At 32.1% G+C, this 18,810-nt stretch overlaps 1 protein-coding gene across 4 annotated transcripts in view; it reads right to left on the bottom strand.

Annotated features, from left to right (window-relative positions):
- LOC140451378 (sphingomyelin phosphodiesterase) overlaps positions 1-18,810 on the bottom strand; it is a 111,157-nt gene that overhangs the window by 60,449 nt on the left and 31,898 nt on the right. Inside the window, exon 1 of one of the 4 annotated variants that reach the window (XM_072545145.1) lies at positions 5,476-5,627. The exons of the other annotated variants lie outside the window; for them this stretch is intronic. The gene's annotated coding sequence lies outside the window, so the exon portion shown is untranslated. Of the gene's footprint in view, positions 1-5,475; positions 5,628-18,810 lie in introns of those variants that run through there. 4 annotated transcript variants of the gene reach the window in all.

Genomic DNA, 18,810 nt, shown 5'->3' with positions numbered 1-18,810 from the left:
CGCCGTCTCAATGAGATCAGCGAAGAATATGTCGACAATACAGCATCGAACTATTTTTTGACATCAGGAAAGATGTTTCCCGAAACTGACCACTTTCTACTTGCCATTCAGGATCAGGTTATTCCAACTAAAAATTACCTGAAATATATTGTTAAAGATCCTCAAGTCCAAAATGACAAATGCCGATATGGATGTCAAGCCCAAGAAACCATCCAACATCTTACTGGGGGCTGCCAGACGTTTGTCGAGATGATTGTGATTATCAAGAACGCCATTAGGACGCTACTAGGAAAGATTATCCACCAAGAACTAGCTGACAAACTAGGACTTCTCCAAACCGACCATCTTCTTTATTATCAATATTTCCTGACAGTATTAACCAAACAAGCCAATATTAACCTTTATAAATTACTGCAAAAATAAGGGTTTTTTTAGGGTTTTTTCAAAATTTAGTTTTGAAACTCTCAAATTAAAAATTTTTAATATCTGCAACTTTTATTTGAGTTGATTATTAATATACATAGTTACATAAAAGATATAGGACAATTACTGCTACCATGATCGATAAATTTTTATATTTATTAATATAAAATATTAATAATATATTATCAAAGATCATTAGCCTGGCAATCATTAACAAACTTGTAAAGGTTAGATTGTTGTTTTATAACCACTAACTACCTTAATGAATGTTTAACGAGAATTAACCACAATTGGAAAATTTGAATTACTTTTTTTGAGGACACCTAGTGAATCCCGAGAAAATGGATGTTTTAAAATATCTTATCAATTTGGTAAAAAGATGTTCGTTTAATAAATTGCAAACCAAATTACTAAAATGTCAAAACTAAATTTAAAAATATCTTTATTTTATATTTGTGAAAATATTCCCCTTTTTGAAATGAAGACCCCAACAATTATAGAGGTATAAATCTACTAAACATCGCATTTAAGCTTACCACAAAAGTCCTAACCAAGAAAATCAATAAACTAACAACTTTATCAGATGAACAACAAGGATTCAGATCCGGAAGATCCTGCGTAGACGACGTATTTGTACTAAGACAAATCACAGAAAAGGCCATCGGGCACAATAAACCAGCATATCTATGTTTTATAGACCTGACAAAGGCTTTCGATCGCATCCAAGTCGAAGACGTCTTACACCTACTGTATAAAAGAAACATACCAATCAATATTATACAAACCATCGAAAACATCTACTTCTATAATCAAATACAGGCAAAGATAAATGGAAAACTAACGCAGTGTGTATCAGTACAAATCGGAGTCAGACAGGGTGACTCGTCAAGCCCATTTCTCTTTAATATAATAATAAAGCAAGTAAAGATCTAGTAACATTATTACTTTTTAGCAATGCATCAGGAGATCGGATGTCTTGGATGGAAACCGCTCTTAATAAATGAATCTAGACCACTTGTTTTAAAAGGCAAAGATTTAAAATAACTGACAGTGCATTGGATGGCTAACAAGTAGTTCTGGGTGACAACAGCTATTTTTCCAGAATGCAACTACAAACAAAAGTTTTATTAATTATTGACAATACTGCAGGTCATCCACACTTAGAACATCCAAACTTTTAAATAGTATCTCTTCCGCCCAATGCAACAAGCATTATTCAGCCATTAGATCAAAGTATAATTGCAACATTTAAAAAATATTACATAAAGGCAACTGACAAATCCATCGTGAGTAAACTAAAAATGAGCCCTTAACAGTAAAAGAAATGTGGAAGCAATTTTCAATGTTTGATTGTTTGATTCATGTTACATCTGCTTCCGCTCAAATAAGATCAAGAACTTTAAATGTCTGTTGGAGAAAGGTTAGCCAGAATGTTGTAGCACGGCGTACTACAATGATATATGCAAGGCCAGAATCGCTCGATGTCGAAGAGTGTTGGGCGGGGTTTTTTTAAACATATAGAAACTATATCGTATCTTAAATCCAAGCACAATTAGATAATATGAAATTATAATTTATTATTGGACGCCACCCCTGGTTTATTCTCGAAGGGGATGAGCAAAGAAAAAATTAAGATTTATCGAAGGTTTACAAGAAAACTATACTTTATTATTTCTGAGTAATGAACAAAAAGAAAACATTAAAAGTTATGTCATCCCAAAGGGATACCAAAATACCATTTTATGTTTACATTATCATAAACAAAAAAGCTTTGTATCGTATTAAATTAAGAATTAGTTATAAAGAAAATGAATATATATATATATATATATATATATATATATATATATATATATATATATATATTAACCCCAAATTTCAAAATTTGTTTATATTGAAAATAATATAGTTATTTATCAACTAGGAATAATAGAGAAATTAAACCTTTAAATAAAATTAAAACACTTCACTATATTTTCATTCTTTGAGTTCATAATCATTTCCCGTTTTCTTGAAAGAAGATATAATAAAAATTGGTACAACCTGAATCTGCTCTGTTTCTTTTCTTATTTAATCAGTCAACCAAATAAAACCATTGATTCGGCTACATCCTATATCAATCCACCATCATCCTAGATAAGAGGGGTTAGGTATTCCATAAAAAAAATATGGCTATTGGACCAGGATTTGGAATAACTCCATACCAATATTATCTTGAGACATGTATCAGAAATATATCAGCATTATAGCCTCTCCAATAAGGGTCTAAAAATAAATATCTATCTGAAATATGGACAAGAAAAGGATTTCTTAGCTCACCTCTAAATGAGACCCACTTCGGAAACACGTCTTAAAGGTTGGACGTTCTTAAGAGAAAAGAGGGAGACGCTATCTTGGCGCTCTGATTCTGGGCGTGAGTGACAAGTTGATGAATGGGCTCATCTACCGGATATATTTGGGAATTACAGAAGAATCCTTAAGTCGGCTACAGGTACTTGACAGATAGATGGGGTTAGTAGTTTTATTAAAAAAAAAATAATCGAAATTATAATGATTTTCTTTTAAATCTTTTGAAACGGTTACAATGTGTAACAAGCAATGCAACCATTAAAACATCGACACTATCAGATGAAATAATTAATTTGACACCTAAAATTGGCGGAGATGGTTTTAATACCTTCAGCCACGATAATATAGATGAATTGCTTGTGAATGATGCATTAAGTGACCATGATATTGTTGATCAAACTTTAGATCTAACTTTAAATGACGTCGTGAGTCTAGAAGATGATAATGGCGAGGAAGAAAATCCAACCTCCCTTACTGATAAATTAATTCGAGAAAGTCTTCAACTTTGCAGTAAATTAGAAAATCATTTAGTTATTAATGACCCCAATTCTGAACGAGATTTTCAATTACAGGATATCGTGAGCTATATAATATCGCAAAGTTTAATTACTGATTACATTGTCAGAAAAGGAAGACCTACACAGAACCAGAATGAAGTTTGTGAAAATCCGTCGCCTTTACCACAAATATCTATTGCAGAGACAGTTTCTTCTGGCGATGAAGATGATTTTAAGCCCATTCGCAAACGGTGGAAACCATTATCAGATAGCGATAATGATTAAAAATGAAAATGTAGAATTATATGTACCTATTACTTTCCTTTTGAAGTTTAATTTCTTTCAGATATTCGAAGTAACGGTAATTTAGCAGACAAATTTAACCACCATTTTGTTGAAATGGCTCCAAAGTTACTTGCCGCTTTGGATCCTACTAAAATAGGTGGGTTTACATCAGCATCAAAAAACCGTAATAGTTGTTCTATGTTTTTATATCCAACTAACCCACAGGAAATAACTAGTATAGTCGAAAGTTTTAAATCCAAACACAGTTGTGGTTTTGATCAGATTTTCCCTAAGTTATTAAAACAACGCATTCATGCTCTCGCAGATCCACTGACGGATATTTGTAATGCCTCTTTTCAACAAGGAATATTTCCTAGTATGTTTAAACTATCTATTGTAATCCTTTTATTCAAAAGTGGTGATCAAGATGACCTTAACAACTATCGTCCCATAAGTCTCTTATCTGTGTTTTCAAAGATAATTGAAACTCTGGTTTATACTAGAGTGAACGCATTCCTAAAAAAGCGTAGTGTCTTGCATAATTTTCAACATGGTTTTACATCTTCTAAGTCTACAACTACAGCTCTTGCAAATTTCGTCAGCTTAGTGTTGGATGCTTTGGATAGACGAGAGAAGGCATGTAGTTTATTTCTCGATTTGTCCAAGGCTTTTGACACTTTGGATCATAATTTGTTGCTAATAAAACTTGAGGGTATTGGTATTCGTTGTGTAGTTCTAAAATGGTTTACTTCCTACCTAGAGAATAGAAGACAAAAAGTAAAGATAACATCTAACCTAGTGTAATGGGTCCTCTACTTTTTATAGTATTAATGATATAGCTTTGGTAACTAATTCACTGACTGGGGTTAACATCATCAGTTATGCGGATGATACAAACATTTTAGTCACAGGAACGTCTGATCAAAATTTGCAAAATAAAACTACACAGATACTATCCACCATCAATAGTTATTTCTTATCCAACAAATTAGTTTTGAATGAAGAGAAATCAAAGTATATGATTTTCACGTCAAATAATTTATTAAACCATCAAGCCACTATAGAAGCAGCAATAGATAAAACAGACTGCACGAAGTTGCTGGGGGTACTTCTAGACAGTAATTGTAAATGCTCAAACCACATTTTCAACTTGAAATCCAGATTAAGTAGCGCATGTTATGTATTGAGAATTCTTTCACGTCTCTTTCATACATGAGTATTAAAAACAGTATACTTTGCCCATTTTTACTCAATAGCCAAATATGGCATTGAAGTCTGGGGTTGTACCTCTGAATTAGAGCAGATATTCGTACTTCAGAAAAGAGCTATTAGGATAATGTGTAAAATGAAATTTAGAGATTCTTGTAGAAGCATCTTTAGACAAAACAATATTCTTACAATTTCTGGTCTGTATATATTTTCGTGTATAATGTATTTACATAGCAAAATTTATGAATTTAATAAATTTCAATTTAACCATGTGTATTCAACAAGATTCGGAGACAATCACTTTATGCTTCCACAACATCGTTCTGTTTTGTTGAAAGGTAGCACACATTATGCAGCCATAAGTTTCTTTAACAAATTACCAATAGATATACGAATGAATTTACATCAGCCAAACTTTCGGAGGTGTGTAGCTAGAGCCATATTCTAAAAATAACTTTTAAGTATCTTTTATCGTGTTTATTGATTTATATACTTTTAAGATGTATGTCTGTAACTTTGACTTGTCTCATACATGTACTTTGTATAATGTCGCATGTGATCAATAAATTTGACTTGACTTGACTTGTAATTTATCATGCACATGCAGCCTATTTCTTTTAATTTTTGCTAACTTTTTCGTTTTTGTCTTAGTTTTATTTAATTTTAGAAGGCTACGGAACGTATCTTATAATTATAATTTTTATTTACTTACTTAAACGATTATAATCCAAATTCAATCCAAAGTGCACTAAAATTTATTAGAAATTACGACCAGATGCAACAACGTAAATATATCATCAGTCGCTACGTCTAACATCAAAACACAAATTATTGTTAAACAGACAATTTTTCAATAATATTCTTATTTACTGACTAAATTAGAGCATAAGACGTTGCGCAGATTATCCAATTGTTTTTATCTTATTTCCCATTTGTTTCGATATTAGTTTTAATTATGTTCATGGCAGCACACGCTTCTAAATTATTTAGATAATTGAAAACACTAAATGTACAGTGTGAGTGTTTAGTTGGAAACCTTCTCCTATATGTATGTAGAGATTTTTGGAGGTTTTCAATGGTTCACCAATTATTCTAGCACCATTCCAGTGCACTAATAAAAACCAGCGCCGGATTGCAAGTGGAATAATGTGAACTGAAACTGAAATTCACTGTATTCAGTAAGAGATCCAATCTAATAACTGAATTGGTGATCTACTTTTTAATCCAGCTGGCTTATTTCAGCACAACTGCCAACAAATTCATTGCTATTCTAGTCCTGGAATAAATGTCATTGAATTAACTCGCAATTTGAGTTTTTGGTAGATGGAGAAGTTTTTCTTGACCCTAATAATGTAAAAAACTGAAAAACACACTTTATAGTGTGTTACCTTATACCAGAAAGGGGTTTTTTAGAGGACATAGACATCCCATTATTATAAAGACGATAACGCCCTCCAATCTGCAATAACATTTTAACAACTTTTAACCCCTTCATGGACATAAACAAAATATACTAACAACGATAATTGTTATTTGTAAACGTTAATTTGACTTTTAATTGATTATTTAACTTTTTTTTTAATTTTTTGGAGGTGAGAGATATTTTTCCCACCTTATTTTTCTACCTACCTAGCATGACGAACATTCATATTTGGTTCTTTTTTCTGCTGCTTTAGTGCTACATATTCTACAACTTTTATAAGTTTTGTTTTTATTGGGCATATGATTACCAACATTAGAAAGTCAGACTTCTTCTAACTTACCGAAGAACCACTCGCTTGTTTGATTGACAGACAGCAAATTGATGAAAAAATCCCAACTATCACTTAAATGTTAATTAAAAACTGAACAGATTCCATCTCTAATCATGTAGTGTAATGCCGGACACTTTAACTATATTTGGTAAGATGGCAGCATTGAAACTGTTCGGAAATTCTAATTCCCATCGCCAATAAAACGAATATTTTATGGTAGAAATTTAAAAAGAAAAATATGTACAGCAGAAACACGAACAATCTACGCGAAACTAAACAGCACAAATGAATTAAAAGATGCTGAAGGAAATATTTTGACAGAATAACATAAAATACTAAGAGGATGGACAAGTGTTTTAGGGAAAAACTTGAAAGAGACAAGAGACAAATCCTAAAATACGATTTGATCAAGCAGATAATAGAGACAAAACCATCCCAACAGTGGCTGATGTTAGGAGAGCAATAGAGACGAATTAAATAATAATAAGGCATCGAGATCAGACCAAATAGTATCTGAGCTGATTAAGGAAGGGGGAACCTCATTATTGAATGTAATACACGAAGGTTCCATTCAAAAACTGGTCTTATTCAATTCTGGGTGATTTATTAATAACCACCTATACGTTAAGTCACTTAAAAATGTCAAAACTCCCTTTACCATTCGTTAAAAGCATACGAAAATCCAAGGGACATTCCATAACTTGCCTTATCCATCACGTCTATCATTTCAAAACTCACCTTGTCTGGGCTACCAATACATACTAAGAATTTGTATTTTTCGTACGCGTCACTGAACAATTTATATCCAATTATAATATACATCACACAAACGACTTGAAAACGTTTTGTTCTGGTGAAATTTTTTGAAGATCTAGAGAAAAATAGTTGCAATGTTGTGATGTCCACTATTGAAGAGAAAAAAGTAACCGACAGTATTTGGCTTCCGAGTTAACTATTAATAAACTGCTTACAATGTTTAATGATCAAGTACCTGAACACAGTTTGAAAGTTAAATTTTTTAGCTTTTTTAGAAAGCATCTCATACATGCTCCCGGTGCAGTTCTTTAACTGAGAAAATAACCCGAGGCACGAAATCCGCTTCAAATTGAGAAAAAATTGATGTACTTAAAAGCAAAGCATTTTTTTCTAAGTTGAAGGAAACAAAGCCAGATATCCTCCTTTAATCTTTTGACTATTAAAATAACTTGGTCAATCCGAAAGCTCAAGACCAAATCGTCAATTACAGCCGTCAACTGTACACATATGACTATACTGCCATAAAAGGTTTCTCAAAGCCAAACTTTACAACAACAACGTGTTCATAAATTTACCTGGACGGAGCAAGAATTTCGCAAAGGATCAAATAAAATTGCTTCAGCAATTTTTCATTGCTTATCTATATAGATGACTGCGAAAGACAAAACAAAAACTCAACTATGGTCGCAATGTGCATTTATTTTCTAGTTCAAAACGCACTACCACATATTGAAGAAATTGAGCTGGTATTTCCCATTAGAGGACATTCGTTTCTACCATCCGACTGGGCTTTTGGTATCATAGAAAATAAATTATTAAGGAAGGTTAGTGAAATTACTATCGTTGAAACGTATATTCATATTTTTATAGAAAGGGGAACCACTACTAAATTGACAGTTTGTTGGTAAAGTTCTGGAAGGAAGTGGCAAAGGAATACTTAAAAAGTGTTCAGTCCTAGCATTCCAAGTTTTCAACTGCCAAAAGAATTATAATTAAAAAAATTAAGGAAAAATAAAAGTTAGAGGCGAGAAAAATTACAACAGGGATATAGGAGAGGCAAAGCCAATTTTTAAACGTGGGAAACTAGCAACCCAGATGGAAGTTGTTGAGATTCAGAAAAGTCTGGCAGTAAATAAAAAGAAAGTTGTGGACATCAAGAAGTTACTAAACTCCCACTTTGGAGAGCATTGGGTGGAGCGAGAAGATTTACCTTTATTTGTTATGTTTTAAGAGTTTCTGCGAGGAACAAGCCACAATTATTGAAAGATTAGATGCAGAGACCAAAATAAATAAGTTTTGCGAAGGGGGCCTTGAGGAAGACATTTTGCCAAAAATTTAGAATATCCTAATAAACCCTATCTATTAAATAGTGCATCTTATCATTTCATTAATTGTCTTATTGAAGTAGTCACGCCAAAACTTGTCTTGTCCATCTTTATTTATTGAATTTTATCGAAATGTATTAAACAGCATTTAAATGAGGACTGAATTACTATTGTTAATGTTGTAATACAATCTACTACTGTATTATTAGATTGTCTAATTTCCGTAGTTCTAGTAAAACGTTTTTCGCGAATTGTGAAATATTACTTGAAGTGGAAAGGCGATATTTGGAATGGAACCCCTCACATAAGCTAACAATAAATATATGGTTGAACAAGCAGCTACCCGATGAATGGAACACTGGCTAATCAATACGGCTAACTCCATGTGGACACAATCCCCAAAATCCACAAAAATGTAAATATCGAATGGAATCTAACGTATATGCTTTGGAGGTTTTCTTCCTAAATCCCCACCCTGTATAACAAATGATTGATAAAATACAATTATTTGTATGCTACGTTTATTTATATGTTGCTGATTACTAGCGTCAAACGTGTAGTAATAACTATCATTGTGAAACATTTTATTTTTTGTAGTGTCTTTCCTTAAAAATATATTTAGCATATCAGTAGAGTATTAAAGTTCACAAGTTATCTTACACACAATAATATTGTGCACGTTAAGACGATACTATTGCAATTTTTCTTGGTTTTCCATCCAATGATTTATCTTGCATCAATTTATTACATCCGTTATCCAAATATCATTTTTATTACTGCAGATATAAGCAAAAATCTGCTAGGTCTAAATGAAATCAAGTTAAAATTTGCATTGGTTCCCAAACAAAAAGTATTTTTATATGAGAAAAGTGACATCTAGGAACGAATCGGCCTTAACAAATTTATTTCTAAAAAGATTGTTTTTTTCGGTTTTCTACGGTCCCAATGCCTTCAGATAAAGACTAAAGAAATTAGTATAGTACATCCACTAATAATTTTCCAACATAAACATGCCTCATTCTGGTATTAAAGGGACCGCCTTTCAAATCAAGGTTGTCAGACATATTTCCTAAAATATTAGTTATTATTCAATTGCTAGTCAACGAACGACACTCTTAAAAAATGATATGAACATATTCTCAAAAAATATATCTATAAATTAATTAACTAGGTACTAATATTTCCATGGACTCTTCACTAATGAATTAAAGCAACCGTGAACGTTGTATATATTACTTATGCTCTAAGTAATTTTCGAATATCGTTGCCATGTTGGTGAATTTAGCGGTAATACTCTTATAGATATAATGATCGACTTTTAAGAAATCAGACAACTTTTAAGAATCCAAGTTCTCAAAAACGGTTTCAAGAATTGTATTATTTTTTTCCAAATTTCATTGATTTTATACCTTACCTGGAAACATGAAAAATTGCAGATATATTAATATGTTATATTAAAGTTACATTCAGTAATTTTAAACTCATCCATTATGGCAACAGCGAAGCGCAAAGCGATAAATCGTAATGAAAACCTGTTTGTCTGGCTATGTGACACCCTAAAATATTCCTTTTTGCAACCAATCACAGGCGGAGGCATGATAAGGTAAGTAATATTATATTTTTCTAGAATGGCATTTTGGAGACCATTTGAAACGAATGATCAAGATGCATCAACTTCTGTGTTATCAATAAATAATGACAATTATTTTAATGACAGCCCGGAATTAAAAAATAAAGATTTGCACGTACAATCCCAAAGAATAGTTTTAAATATGTATGAGTGTTTGAAAAAAGAAAATATTGGGATGGCTGATAATGCAATTGTTTCGAGAATTCATATATTAACAAAAATCGGGTATAAGACGATATATACAATTATTAAATTAGGCACTGTTACAGATCATTCCTTAAAACGAAAGCGACCAAATAAAAAATTGGGTAGGATTGACACTGCTGCAAAAGACGTTATTCAGCGAACAGTTTACAATTTTTACAAAGAAAATAGAGTGCCTACTTTAGAACTGATTCGTGAAAAATTGAGAGATTTCCCTGAATATAATTATACATCTTTGGAAACACTGCGCGAGATTTTGATAAGTTGTGGATTTAAATATAAGAAATTAGATAATCGAATGGTAATAATGGAATCTCGGCGTATTGTTGAACTTCGACGAAAATATTTGAGTAAAATAAAACAGTATCGTAATTCAAACAGAAACATAATCTATTTAGACGAAACCTGGTCCGATACGCATGATGTTGTCAAGTACGGCTGGGTTGACAACACAAACAAGTGTGCGTTAAATACACCGTGTTCACGAGGAAAACGTGTTATTATTCTTCATGCCGGAAGCAAAGATGGTTTTGTATCTAATGCATTGCTATTGTCGGCCAAAAATATAACAAAGTCTTCTGCCGATTATCACGAAGATATGACAGCGGATTTATTTGAAAAGAGGTTTGTTGAACAACTCTTGCCCAATATTCCGCCGAATTCAGTGATTGTTATGGATAATGCGTCGTATCATTCCCGCATATTAAATAAAATACCTAATAATAACACGAAAAAGGACGAAATTTTAAAATTTATGCAACTTAAAAACATCACTGTTCCTAAAAAGATTCCAGTAAAGAAAGAATTAATTAAAATGATCAAAAGTCGGAATTTTACAAACGAATACGTTATTGACACCATTTGCAGCAGGCACGGCCATACTCTTTTGCGATTACCCCCATACTATTGCATTTTTAATCCAATTGAAATGGTTTGGGGTACCGTAAAAAAACGATTGCGAACATATAATCAGTCACCAACATTAAGCGCAGTGGCCATTGAGAATATTCGAGAAGTAATTAGTGGCATTAATAGCGATGTGTGGAAAAATTGCGAAGCTCATGTTTTAAAAATAGAAAACGAATATCCTGTTTTACCGGCAATAGCACCAATAGTTATCCAACCTGGGAACGATTCGACTTCAGAAGACTCTGACGATTCTTTTTAGTCCTTCTAATTAATTTCTTTACAGCTATCGCGATGCATCTTGAACACTAGTATTCATTATTATACAGTGTGTCACATTTAAGATGAAGACACCTCTATATATCAGCTATCAAAATACATACAGATTTAAAATTTTGCACAGTCATACATGTTGATAGTGCACATTTTTTTAAGATAGTCATCTGAAATTTCAATTTTAAACGCGGCTTACTGCGAATCCACAAACAAGGTAAATTTTCGATATTTTGCTTCGCGTTAGAGAAATCGGAAAAACTTATTTGGAAAAGTTGTTCCACCAGTAACCGCACATACCAAATTTCATGACAAAATTCGCAATTTTAGTTTTTCAGTATTATTTGTAATCTCGATCATAAATCTACAATTGATGCATCTCGGGACAGCCAACTGTCCGTTTTAGAATCCTGACTACAATTGAAGATCTTATTTCCAAAGTGTCTAAAATCCATATAATGAAATCCATGAAATTACAGATTTTCATACAAATTTAACATACAAATTATACAATTTTCATATGCACTTTTAAATGGTAAATAAGAAGTTGTTTTGGTACATATAACTTTATTCTAGACTTGAAGAAATCTATAAAGTTTAAAAAAAGAAAATTAAATCTTATCTAAATATATATATATATATATATATATATACATATATGCATATATATATATATATATATATATATATATATATATATATATATATATATGTATATATATATATATATATATATATATATATATATATATTAATCATCTTAAATGCGACACACTGTATAAAGTCAGAACAAAAAAAAACAAAAAACAAAAAAAATATAAAAACAAAAAAGAAAAAAAAAATAAAAACAAAATGAAAAAAAAAACTATCTTTATATTCTTACTAACATACCCAACCCTTTCCTTTCCTGGCAAGGAAGGCTCATACCTCCTTGTGGTCCTTGCTGGACAGACAATATTTTGAGATTTTCTGTCCTTGCTGGATAGACAATCTTTTAAAATTTTCTGACAGAATGAGCCATTATTTACAGATAATTGTAAAAAAATATTCTGGTTTATGTAAAAACTAAATAATAATTCCAATATTTCCAAGAATTAATTTGTTATTTATTCGATATTCGATGTTGTGAGCCCGCTCCCATTTAAAAAAAAACTGATTCTGTCCTTTGAAGAGTCCTATTCAAAAATGCCCCGTTTAAACAAATCGAAGGTTGAAGGGTGCCGGACATTTTTGCCGGAAACAATTCAAATTCAAAAGATCACCTTTTTCTGCTACGGAAAATATTGCCCCGATTTCTCACCAAAATCAATGTTGAGACTTTAGTTTAGATACTCTTGAATCTCAAAAATACTCATTTACATATTTTTCAAGCCTCAAAAATGCATATTAGGTATCGCATTTTTCGGATTTTAAATCGCCTATATCTCCAAAACTATTAACTTTTGAGAAAAATGACATAGATCTTATTTAGAGTCACCCAAAAACCTAAAAAATATTTCTTGGAGCACAAAAGGTGATATTTTGAATTTGTTTAAATAATTGTCTAAACAATTTCTGCCCAAAAATTGAGAAATTTTCCTGAATATAATTATGTAAAAATTAATAAAAATTATATAATTTTTCTTAAAATATGCGTTTGATGAACTGATCCCTTTTCTTAATTTCCACGCCAATGGTCGGCATTGGCATCAAAGAATCTCAAAAGCCGACGATTGGTAAATTGACATTGGAAAAAGTATAAATATCGAATGGAATCTAACGTATATGCTTTCAAGATTTTCTTCCTAAATCCCCACCCTGTATAACAAATGATTGATAAAATACAATTATTTGTGTGCTACGTTTATTTATATGTTGCTGATTACTAGCGTCAAACGTGTAGTAATAACTATCATTGTGAAACATTTTATTTTTTGTAGTGTCTTTCCTTAAAAATATATTTAGCATATCAGTAGAGTATTAAAGTTCACAAGTTATCTTACACACTAATACACTTTTGAAAACAGTAGAGGATAAAGATCTATGATAGACTATATTCTGTCGAATAAAGAGTTACAAGCCTTTCAAATCTTGGATGTAAGAGTACTAACATCAGCAGAAATCGGAAGCGATCATAAATTGGTATTGTGCAAAATCCGAATGAAAACACATACATGTGATAACAAAAACACTAGAATATACCACAAAGATAAAAGTCGAAAGCTTACAGGATGACTCCACAAGATACCTATTCCAAAAAAGAATAACCAAAAAAAGCAGAAACACATATATCACAGAAAATGATGGAGTCGAAGAAAGCTGGGCAAAAATTAAGTCTAAATTGAACATGATTTTTACGGTCTGCAAAAGGAAATATGACCCTTCATAACAGGTCAAAGAATGGAGGTAAAGGAACTAATACAACCAAATGAAGAAATTGCCACAAATAAAGAACTTAATATAAATGTGCAGGAAGTTCTGAAAATACTTGAAAACCCGAAGAACAAAAAAGCAGCATCTAAAGATGGGATACCAAACGAATTACTGAAATATTGTGGAGCAGACAGAACAATTAACAACATTAATTAATAAAATTAGAAAACACAATAAAATACCGGAAGAATGGAGAACGAGCGAACTAATTCTACTACTCAAAAAAGGAGATAAAAAACTGCCAGAAAACTACAGAGGTATAAACTTGTTAAATACTACGCTAAAACTTACAAGTAAAATTTTGCAAGTGCTAATAAATCAGAGGATAAGTTTAGAAGATGAACAACAGGGTTTTGTAATGAAAGATCGTGTACAGATGCAATATTCGTTATAAAGCAAATTACTGAGAAATCACTAGAGTATAATAGACCAGCATTTCTGTGTCTGATTGATCTAAAAAAAAACGTTTGACATAGTAAGACTCAAAGATGTAATCCGTCTTCTGTATAATAGAGAAGTTCCCCTAAATGTTATATATAAAAACTATCGAAAACATCTACCAAAACAACAAACTGGAAGTCAGAATAGATGGACAACTTACAGAACATATAGAAATAGTCAGCAGAAAGACAAGGATATTCATTGAGCCCCATGCTCTTCAATTTGATCAATGATTCAATGTATGTGTTGGTTTGCGTTCAATTCGTAGTGTAGATTGCCATATCGCTTTTTGCACAAGCGTGGTGAAGTATTGAGCTGCTGTATCTATGTCATGTGATTTAGATTAAGATGAGATAAACCGGAGATAAACCGGTGTATGATCCGATAAGAGATCATAGCTGAATTATATTAGACAGTTGTTTCTGGACACTCCTTTGCTTATGACACTCCTATGCTTTTGGTATACTAGTTACTAAATAACCCCTTTTATAATCTCCGGTTCTAGAAGTTTGACTCTAAAGACAAAAATAATTTCTGACACACATCAGCTGTCATATTTTCATGGTAATCGCCGAATTTTTGCACTGGTATTTAAGCAACATATTTTTAAGAATAAATACCACTTCTTAAATGGATAATAATGAAGCTCAGTTCTATGTCAGAAGAAGAAGGATGGCCGAGGCCCAACTAGGGATGTGGCATCAATAATGATGATTGTGATATTTAGTTTATTTTGCTTTATTGCAAAATAATAATGTTTAATGTGTGGAAACCCTACATTTTATTTATTTAATCAACATATTTAGAAGACATCTGACCTCGAGGGATTTATTTTTAAGCCTACTTTTTCTAATATTGCGTTACTATTGTTTTCAGTCAATCATTTTAAAAACAGATATTGCTCAGTCAACATTAAGGAGGTCAGGATTCACGTAATTTTATAGATTTTATGACATGTTTTGAATCGATTGATTTGTAAGATGTTTTTATATTGAAAACATGTCACAGTAAAGTTAGTTACATGTCGAAATGAAGTGAACAGCTAAAATATGTATGACATTTATTCGACTGGTAGGTAAGTTGTGATGTAGATTGGTAAATCTTTTTTCCTGTAATTCTCAATATATTTCCTTAGTTTCCAGTAGCCTTCGTGTTTAGGTCATGTTGGGTTTTGTTTCTAATTTATAGGTTATTGATCTTACACCTGTAGCATTTGCATTCTCCTTGGTATAAATTTAAATCCCCCCGTATATAAATATATATATATATATATATATATATATATATATATATATATATATATATATATACACTCGCGATCATAAAATCCGGGTCATCAAATTTCAAGTTTCTTCAATATTTTTGCCTCTGGTGCAGTAATAACCTTTTTTTTAGCTAATGTATTTTTTATTTGTCATCAATGTTTGTTTTGAAAGAAAAAAAAATGGTTTTTTATTGTTTTTATTGAAAAAAAAACAGAAAACAAATCAAATTGTTGATAAAACAGACATACGAAAAAATATGGAAAATACAGAACGTGGTAAAAAATCAGTGAAATTTCAATGACCAATATCGTGTATTGCCTCCCCTTGCTCTAATAACCTCTTGCAGACGACGGGGCATACTCTCAATTTTTCTCCGGATTACATGTTGTGGTATGTTATTCCACTCACTCACTAACAGATCCTTAAGCTCCTGTGCGTTGTTAGGAGGAGGTGTATGGGTTTGAATACGTTTTTTTCAAATCGTCCCAGAGATGTTCGATGGGATTCAGGTCCGGAGACCTAGCTGGCCAGGCTACCCTCGTAATTCCAACTTCGTCCAAGCATTACATACTGATCCTGGCAACGTGCGATTGCACGTTGTCCTGCATAAAAACGGCGTTTTCTCCAAGCCCTGCCATGTTGGGCATAACATGTTCTTCCGGAATCTCCGTAATGTACCTACCCTTTCGTAATGACTGAAACACAAGGAAACGGTCATCTAGTATCGTGGTCGTTGTTCTTCGTCCAGAGCCAGGTCGTCTGGTTAGCAATTCTGAAAGCGTTGAAGCGTAGAAAGGCTTACGCCAACAGTTCTTGCGACTTGCCGTTGAGTGTGACCGTCTTCCACAAGTGCAACAATTTGTGCCGTTTCAACAGTCAAAGGCATTTTGGTCAAAAAATAAACACTAATAATGGCACTAATAAACACTAATGGTGGCAATAATAAACGTTTGTCCGTTGCATTTGAACAGAAAGTCGAAGCACAAACGAGACATTTAAAACAAGCGGAGTTACAGGTAGCGTTTATTTTGGGAAGTGTGCACTTTACCGCGAAATTGGCACTATTGGAATTCTTTGTTACAAAGGAAACCGCAACAATTCTCAGAAACATGCATTAGTTTGTATTTGTGTTCTTTTTATGATCGCGAGTGTATATTAAAATACCGAAGAGTAATTTCAGTGTATTTCAGTATTCTATCTTAAAAGTTAAAATATCCAAAATATATATCGATCCCCTTTGTGTCGCCAAGTTGATATAAACACGTTTTAAAAGTTTGTTTACATTTCACAGATGCGTATTTTCTCGGCATTCTTTTGTTCGAAAACCACTATTAAGATATTCTGTGTTTTAAATAAATATTCCGTTTATATATTTTGTTTATACTAAGTTGGGAAGCGAATGATTTTTAAGAATTACGGCATTCTCACTTGGGTCGCTGTAAGAGACAGTCGGCTTAGGTATGGATCCAAATTTTACATCAAATTTGAAATGTTCCTCGTTGTTCGTCTCTTTTCATGAAAAATATATTGTATACATAATGTATTGTGGCAGTTGATGGTTCAGTTAAAGTTTTAATGGAGGATTGGAAGAATCGTCGTTTCCATCCTCGTTTTGTTTCTCCCTGGTGGTCATCCCAGGCTTTTTGGCAGTTTAGAAGATGAATTTGTTCGTGTGTTCGTTATGCAGAGAGTTTAAGTCCAGTTTCTACCCCCAGAAAGTCCAGTGAAGTCCAGTTACAGAAAATTTAAAGTAGTTTAGTGAAACTCAGGTAACTCTTTTTTTTGTTTGAACTTGTGAAGTAAAAATAGACAATTTTTCAATAATAAATGCTTTCATAATGTAAAGAAATTGTAATAATTAAAATTATATGTCTTAGCGCGTGGCTTAGCTGTCATTTTAATTGTTCTGTGTTAAAATTTAATGTTAGTATATGACAGCTAGCTTTATTATTTTTGTCATCTGATAAATACCTAATGATATTTGAGATTTTTTGTTTTGTTTCTTTTAAAGAAGGTTAACCTCCATACAGTAATATTTGTAAGTTTTTGTGGTATCTCCAACTCCCGAGTTTGTAAATGAATAGAACATATTTATGTAAGTTTTCCTTTTTATTATTTTGGTATAAATCTCTGTAACTACTAATATATATTTTTTGTGCCATCTGTAATTTTGTAACTGTTTGTTGTGAGACACAATAAATGTTTAATTTTTTTTGTAAACCATTTTGTTTGTTTATCTTGACTAACTCTCTAACCCCTTTTTTTTAATTTCATTTGAAAATATATATTTTTTATGTTTAATAATTATTTCAATAGTTACAACTAGCTGTTGTAATGGTTATAATTTGGCACCTCGAAGAGGCGTCCTTTTTAAATTGCTAGAGGTATTTCCTGTTTCCTTTTGTTTTGTTTGTCCCAAGAGATTCACGTTAGTACCCCTTTGTTTAATTTTTTGTAGTTGCCCCAAATCCAACCCCTTGCCATTTACTTTTACACGACCCCAGCTCTCCAAACAAACCCTGAGTGCCGTTCGCACAAGTATCGATTATTTTGCTTGCTCTATCTCCGCCCCGATGATTTCTGTCCCTAATTTTCTACCCCTTACAATAATACCCCATGTGGTAGGCAAAATATTTCGTTACCCACCTATATGACTTAATAAATTCTTGCTTTGACGCCATTATTTGCAAAACTCGCTATAATCGACAAAAGTTTCGAAAATTATTGTTTTTTGATAAGTTTATTTCAATTTTAATCAGGAATCGAATGATATAATCAGAAGTACCCAAAACTCGTTCTTTAGCATACAAATGCTGTCGAGAAAATTACAGTTATTTGCAGAACTCGCTCTATGCCTTGAATGTTTACCTGCAAAACTCGCTGTTTGCTCTACCTCCAATGAAATTTGCCGGTTGGTTCAAGTGACGAACACGCTACTACAACAGATGTGTTAAAGAAACAAATTTTCAGTAGTTTATAATTATTTAAGCGATTAAACAGTTGTATTTTGGCGAATTAGGAACAGTTTTTTTATTTTTATGGAGTTATTAAGTAAAAATGGTTGTTTTGTTAAACCCAGTC

This window comes from Diabrotica undecimpunctata, chromosome 9 (genome assembly GCF_040954645.1).
Source record: "Diabrotica undecimpunctata isolate CICGRU chromosome 9, icDiaUnde3, whole genome shotgun sequence".
Classification (NCBI taxonomy): Eukaryota; Metazoa; Arthropoda; class Insecta; order Coleoptera; family Chrysomelidae; genus Diabrotica; species Diabrotica undecimpunctata.
This window is presented reverse-complemented; position numbering and strand designations above follow the sequence as displayed.